Source organism: Phoca vitulina, unplaced genomic scaffold (assembly GCF_004348235.1).
Source record: "Phoca vitulina isolate PV1807 unplaced genomic scaffold, GSC_HSeal_1.0 scaffold18, whole genome shotgun sequence".
NCBI classification, from domain to species: Eukaryota; Metazoa; Chordata; class Mammalia; order Carnivora; family Phocidae; genus Phoca; species Phoca vitulina.
Window position 1 is genome coordinate 7,108,218 of NW_022589721.1, and position 7,593 is coordinate 7,115,810.

The window sequence follows — 7,593 nt, forward strand, 5'->3', positions numbered from 1 at the left end:
AAATAGTTTCAAGGAAATAGATACATACTGTGTTCATAGGAAAAAAATAGGTTTGATAGTTTAAATCCTATTAATTTTTTCTCCATGATTAAAATACATTCAGACTGATTTTCTATGGCTTTAGAATTTTTAAAGATTTTTACTTTCATAAAGGTTGTTGCCCAAAATTAACATTCTGTGGGGTTTTTTAGTGTCCTAGATCCTCTGCAGGCTGACTACTGCTGATATGTTTGAATTAAAATGATATTTCATAGTAAAATCACAGCCTGTACAGTGAGATCACCCTGAGTCCTTAGCCTAAGCTCCTAGACTAGATGTGATTGTAGAATCTAGTTGAAATTTAACTTTGGTAAAAATCTGCTTTTTATAATCCCAAGCCACATTTTCAGTTATCATGTTTATTAGAACTTCTGCCAATAAACTTCCAATTAAATAGAATTAGATTCAAATTTTTAGTAATAAATGTATTCTCTTCCCTTATTTGTATTTATTTATTTTTAGTTATGGGAATGCTACATGATTTCTCTAAATTTGGGGTTCATAAAGGATAACCTCTCCTTTAGTACAATAAATTTTACTGCTTTTCCCCAGTAGTTGACAAGTATTGAAGTCTATTTTGGTCATGACTTTCATGATGTGGGATTTTGTTTTTTTGTTGGCTTTTTTATTTTTGTTTGATTAAGGGCGCCTGGGTGGCTCAGTCGTTAGGCATCTGCCTTTGGCTCGGGTTGTGGTCCCGGGGTCCTGGGGTCGAGCCCCCGCATGGGGCTCCCTGCTTGGCGGGAGGCCTGTTTCTCCCTCTCCTACTCCCCCTGCTTGTGTTCCCTTTCTCGCTGTCTCTCTCTCTGTCAAAAAAAACAAAACAAAACAAAAAAAACCTTTAAAAAAATTTAAAAAAAAAGAAGTAAAGACTGGTTAGAAATTGTATGATTAGAAAGAAAGATTTTTTTAATGAAAAGAATAAAGAGCAATTTTGGGATTTTTTTTTTAACCTCTCTTGGTATGTAAACTGAATTCCTGTGTTAAGTTGGGTGTAATATGGTCCCAAAAGAAGTTGTGAAGTGAGTTAAATATATATGATAAACACTTCATGGTAACAAACTGACTTTTAGCTTTGAAATTTATAGTTTGTTTTTGTTTTAATTAAGAATTACCAGTCTTAGAAGCCTATTAGTAAAAGTAAAGAAGAAATATGGGTAGGCATAGATAGAATTAGTGAAGTGCTACCCATTATCTGAATTGTGCATTTCATGTATTGAGATACCAAGTGATGTGCAGGATGTGAACCTTTGTATTTTGTGTATCTCTATATATGTATGGTTTCCACTCTTATTAAGCTGTAGCTGAGGATATCTTCTAGTTGACTTTGGCTCCTTTTTATTTATTTTTTTTAAGATTTTATTTATTTATTTGACAGAGAGACAGCGAGAGAGGGGACACAAGCAAGGGGAGTGGGAGAGGGAGAAGCAGGCTTCCCGCGGAGCAGGAAGCCCAATGCAGGGAGCCCGATGTGGGACTCCATCCCAGGCCCCTGGGATCATGACTGAGCCGAAGGCAGACGCTTAACAACTGAGCCACCCAGGCGCCCCAACTTTGGCTCCTTTTTAGTAGCATATTTAATTGAGTCAACATTTTAGAAATTAGAATTTAAAATTCAGCATCTAAATTCCTGTTTTGACATGTACTCGCCTCCGGCCAGGATGGCAGCTATTCTTTTAGATGAAGATGGTGATAGCTGCAGAAACCGGCGTCTGGATGGAGCTTCCAGCAGCACTCTCTACTCTGCCGGTGTAGTGCAAATCTAACCACGGCCAGTGTTCCAAAAAGCCTGTTTTGTCACTAATGACGTAATTACTGGGCCCGATACAGCTAACACACGTCTTGTTTAATCCTACATAGTTCAGCTTTAAACTAACCTACTGCAACGATTTTCACAGCCTTTAGCCCCTTGTTCAAAAGAAATCTTTCATAAGGTGTGTGAGCAAACAACAGTTACTGTGGTGAGTAGTTTTGGCTGAAGCCACTTTGGGCAGTAGGGGTGCACTAGGGCTTACAGATTGTTTATGGGAAGAAGTTTCTCCTCAGATGAATTGGAGGGATGAGGAAGATGGTGGTTTCATGAAGAGCTTACTTTAGTAGTGAATAACTTAATAAACTTGTGTTTACTGTTTAGATAGATTCTTAAAATTTGAGGTACTGTCTCCTGATATCAAAAGGGAGCTCTTTTTATCTTAATATAATTTACTCTACTTTAATATAACCAACAGGGTTCCAAGGTTAATAGGATTAGCTTGTGGCTCCTTTTGTATTTAACTGTTTTTTTACTTTGCTTCCCAACTTTATTTTCCATGCCACTTAGTCGTGGCCATTGGGCATGCCCAGTAAGGAACCAGGGTAAGTTTTGAGAGTCATAGCTTCTTTTCACCAAAAGCCTTGATCTTCCAGAGCTGGAAACAGACACTATTCTAGGAACCCCCTCTTGCGCACATACCTAGCGCCGCCTCCACACTACCCCCCGCCCCCCCCCCCACCCCGGATTTCTACCCTGAATACCTGCTACTGACACCCGCTAATTCACCAAGCAGGAGCTTTTGCAGAGAAACTTAGGCTAGAAGTGTGTGGCCAACCAGGGTAATTGCAGCCTTCCTTCCTGGGAACTTCCACGGATATTAATACAGGTGCTTTGCCTATATATTGATCTGATTGCATCAATTCTGAGAGCTCAGAGTTCTCAGAGCTGTAGAAATGGTGCAGTATTAAATTGCCTGAGTTTGCGAATCATTTAAATGAAGATGATGGTTTTAAGGATCGACTGAGACTCTTAAGTGTTCATCATAGTGCCTGTGGCACATACATAAACAGCCCATGGTAATTGTTAGGATTCCACATTTTGCTGTGCACTCTTGGCAGCCCCCTCCCTGTGGACAATGGGAGAGGTTGGCTGATCTTGCCGTATTAATCTTTACACACCTTTATGGTGAACTGCAAATTTCATTAAGAGAGGGAAAGCATTATGTGTTCAGCAGTATCTGAGAGTCTGTATCAATGACTCTTCCCAATCCAGTGAGGTAGACCTTACCCCATTGCACATATGAAGAAACCAAGGCTTAGAAAGGCAGTTGTGTGCTTGATTAACAGGAAAACAGCAAGCTTTGAGGGCAGGTTACCTTAGTGGTTAATCAGCATTCAATGTGGACTATGATTTCAAAGCCCTCTTGGCTAGAAACTGCCCCCTGCCAAAAGTTCACCATTAGAATTTCCTATCTAGTTCTTAGCTCAGTGAAAATGTTACAAATTATAGTAGGTAACACCTATTTGTGTTTTCTAAGAACTTACTTAATAAATAAGGAAATTAGTTTGCTTTTTTATTGTTATATAAATAACAACCATAGTTGAACGTCAATGCCATTATGACTGTATTCCCAGTTTACTTGGGTCAGATATAATCAAGGCGAAATGAAATGTGGTTTATATTCACACAGTTGCAAAAATAGGCCAATTAGCTCACTTGATTGGATCATTGTTCCAATGAGGCCAAGGTCACAGGTTTTGTGCATGTGCAGACCACGGCTGTACCCAGAGACCCTCCTGCCACAACCTGTGTCCCTGCCCTTGTCCGGTTATCTTCTGAATGTGTGTCTTTAGGATCTGATTGAGAGTATAAATGACACAGAAAAAATCATTTCCAGGCATAGGAAATTCAAAGGACATACTCTTAAGTTGGTGGTATATTGAGGTAAATCATTATGGTTTCTTACTGTTATATCAATTTTGGCTCATTAATAAGATATTAACTTCTTCTGCCCCAAATCAGTTTCATTTGTTAAAATAGTCGATTCTTAATTTATACATCAAGGCAGTTTCCAAACCTGTCGATTATTCCTAAATAAAACCAGTGCTTACCTACTTTATGGAGAAAAATGTCATCATTAGATATATTGGCTTATGAAATAAATTTTTAAAAAGTTTTTTGACTTTTCTTTTTTTAGTGGTAAATGAAGTAAGATGTATGTAAGGCTACAGATATATTTCACTTCATTTAAGTTTAAAGTACACAAGAATACAGGTGCTTTTTATTTCTTTTTGAAGCTTCACAGCACATCTGAACCTCATAACTGCCAATCTGTCTTGATTAGAAGGAACCCTCGTGGAGTAAGATAATTACATGGGTCATCATTTTTAAGACTTTTTTCCATGGACTGCTTTCAGTGGGAGATGTGAAAATTATTAAGACTGCTTTCATCGTTCGTTTTCTCTATATAACCAACGAGCCAGAAATAATGTGCTGGTTCAGAAGAATGAAAGGTCAGTTTAAAATGCCAGCACCTATTGTTTACTGTAGAAAGTAAGGCTGGCAGACCATTGCAAACACCGTGAGCTATCGGATTGCCAGGAAGGGGAGGGAGGGCCTTACTGCACCATCAGATTGGAGAAACATTGCTGTTGTTAATGGTTTTCATACTCCAGTTCATTACAACTCCAGTCTGGCAAAATTTTTCAAAGTTACTCAGAATCACTTTGATCAAACATCTTCAGGGAATGAGAGTGAAACTGTCCCTGACGGCAGGTCAGATAAGATCACCATGGGGAGGAACTCTAGGGCAGCGAGGAGCAGTGGGGTAGGATGCCTGCCCTTCAGCACATTCACAAGGAGCCAGACGGGGTGCTCCAGCCAGCATCCTTGCGCATCCTCAGAGTCCCAGGCGCTGATACGAGCTCGGGAGCGAGATCCTCCTCACAGTTAAACCAGCAGATCACTGGCAAACACACTTGTGTGAGGAAAGATTAGAAAACACCTCCACGAAGCAATTTGTCTGTTTAGCACAGTAGAGGATCGAGCTCTTTAGCACTGCCCAGAATACTAGTCCCGGGGACTGGGAGTCACCCCGCAGGTGACTGGCAGTTTTCAAAGCACCGATATTTAGTGAGCTGGTTTCCTAGCTATTCTCAGAGGTGATGCTGAGACCACTACAGGGGACGAGAGGGAGGTGAATGGCAGGGCTCCGGGCCTGGTGCCCCCGTGCCCAAACTTCACTTTTATGTGGCTTATGTATAGGAATTTTTATGTGGAAAACATCTTTCAAAAGAGATACACCTTTTACAAAACTTAACAGTACTGAAGTATTCCCATCTTTTTTTTTTTTTTTTTTTTTTAAGATTTTATTTATCAGAGACAGCGAGAGAGCACAAGCAGGGGGGAGCGGCAGGCAGAGGGAGAAGCAGGCTCCCTGCTGAGCAAGGATCCCGAGGCTGGGCTCGATCCCAGCACCCTGAGATCATGACCTGAGCCGAAGGCAGACGCTTAACCAACTGAGCCACCCAGGCACACGAAGTATTCCAATCTTTTAATACAAACCCTTATGAGTAGCATTCCAATCTTTTTGAGATTTTAAAAATTGTTTGGAATGACGGTTGTAACCATCAGCCATCACAGCCATTGTGACTGCCCGAGAATCAGTAGTCGCAGCAGAGCATGTCTTCCAATGGCTTAAAAATCTTACCTGATATCCACCTGTCTTATTCTATGTGGACTTTCTAATTGTGTGTGTTTGGGACAACTGGGAGTTTGACATTCTTTCAAGATTTGATTGCTAAAAACCATTAGTTTTAATTTCCTACGTTACTGCTTCATTGTGCACACTTTGCCTGGTAAGACAGGGAATAGATCAAGTTTGTAGAAGTGCTCACTGAGCCAAATTGGAAATTGGAAACTGCCCCTAAACCTTTTAAAATGAAAAGTCCTCAAGAGAAAAACATATCAGACCTAAGCACTACTTAGGCAGGGCCCATGATAGATGTAAATCACAGACTTCCTTTTTCTCCTGCCACAAATGTCAGAATCGCTTGGCATCTGAGTGCAATGCATTTTTTCCCCCTTTCTGAACAGCTCAACTTGGAAAGGTCAGCATATCCCTTTGGGAAAAAAATCTTTTCTTATAAATTGGAATGTTTGCACACATAACTGTAGGAAATATTTAACATTTGCTTTGATGGGACAGCAATTTATTCAATAGGGTGGAATTGTTCTTCTTTTTCCATTTTCCTGCCTATTTGTACATCACAGGCACACAAATTACTGAATGCAACTTTGAGCGCTTCTACGAGATCAGATCATCCTGTCCACAAAACCAGCCAACGCCTTGGGCTTCCGAAAGGCAAGCTATGTTCCATCTTTTATTTGTTCCAAGGGACTCGTTTGTGAGAGGCTGCTCTGAATAAAAGCAGTAATTTTCCACGGACTATACATACTGAAACCCTGAAGAAGGAGGAGGAAGGGCGGGGAGGCTGAGGGTGAGGAAAAGAAAAACAGAACAACAGGTCCAGGATCTCCTGCTTCACCTTTGCACACGTTTGTTTCAGTGTGGAAAGGACACTCAGTGTCCCATGTTTCAGATGAGGTCATTTTGTTTGCATCTTCTGGTTTACTGAAAGAAGGTTACAGATCATTATGACAAAGCAAGTCAGTTTGTGATCAGCTGCCTCTAATTTGATAATCAACATAAATATTTGTGGTTCATGGAGAATTCTTCTTCACCAGAGCCCATCTTTCTATCCATCTTGAATTGATGAAGAACAGCTCCGAGTTTGTGTGTTATATTCATTTCTGGAGCAATAGGGGATCCCGAAAACAAGCTTATATTTTTTCTTAAGGTAAAAATGCTTTAATTTTGCAACGACCAAAAACAGACACAAGGAGGGACTGTAAGGAAGATAACGGCATCGAGGTATTGGTCGAGGCTGGGGCTGGACTACAGGAAGGGACCTGAGTCAGCGCGGCTCATTATTTTGGGACATTTACGATTATTCATCTCCAGAAAGAGTTTCCCTTCCATTTCAGCCAAATTGCTCTACAGTGCGCTAAGTGGCCATGTGTGGCCTGAGGCACCTGTGTACTCCAAGAGAAGAAACGCCCTATCAGAGACAAACCACCTCTCTCCACACCGACATCCTCGTACCCGACGGACGTCCCATCCCTTCTCATCTTCCCAAGCGCTTTCCTCCCTCCATGAATCCTTCCTTCCCTGGGTTGGTAATTTCTTTTTCTCCATTGCTCAACTACAAAAGCACACAGACACGTTCTATCCCCTCTCCATATTGAAAAATAAACACTTGTAACTCATATTCCCTTATAATTACCACCCACGTCCCTGCTCCCTTTCAGTAAAACTTAAAAAAAATTAACAGTACACATTGATTTCTACTTCTCCTCCTCCATTCACTCTCTAACCCACTTCAACTGGCTTCCATCTCCACTTCTCCAAAGGAAGGATCTTGACAGTCGCTAAGACTTCGTCAAAGCCAGTGGGCATGTATCTGTTCTTGTGTTACTCAGCTTCTTGGATTTCCACACAGTTGACCACTCCACTCTTAAATCACTGCCCTCTCTTGGTTTTCACAATACCACCTTTCCCTGGTTCTTCTACCTTTGGACTGACTCTTCCCAGCTTGTTTTGTTGGTTCTCTATCCTCTATCTCTATCCGAATGTGGACGTGCCCTAGGTCCGTCTTTGGCTTTCTTCCCTTCTTTCTACTCTCTGGATGATTTCATCCAATTTGTGGTTTTAAATAGTATATAAATGCTGAAGAACCCCA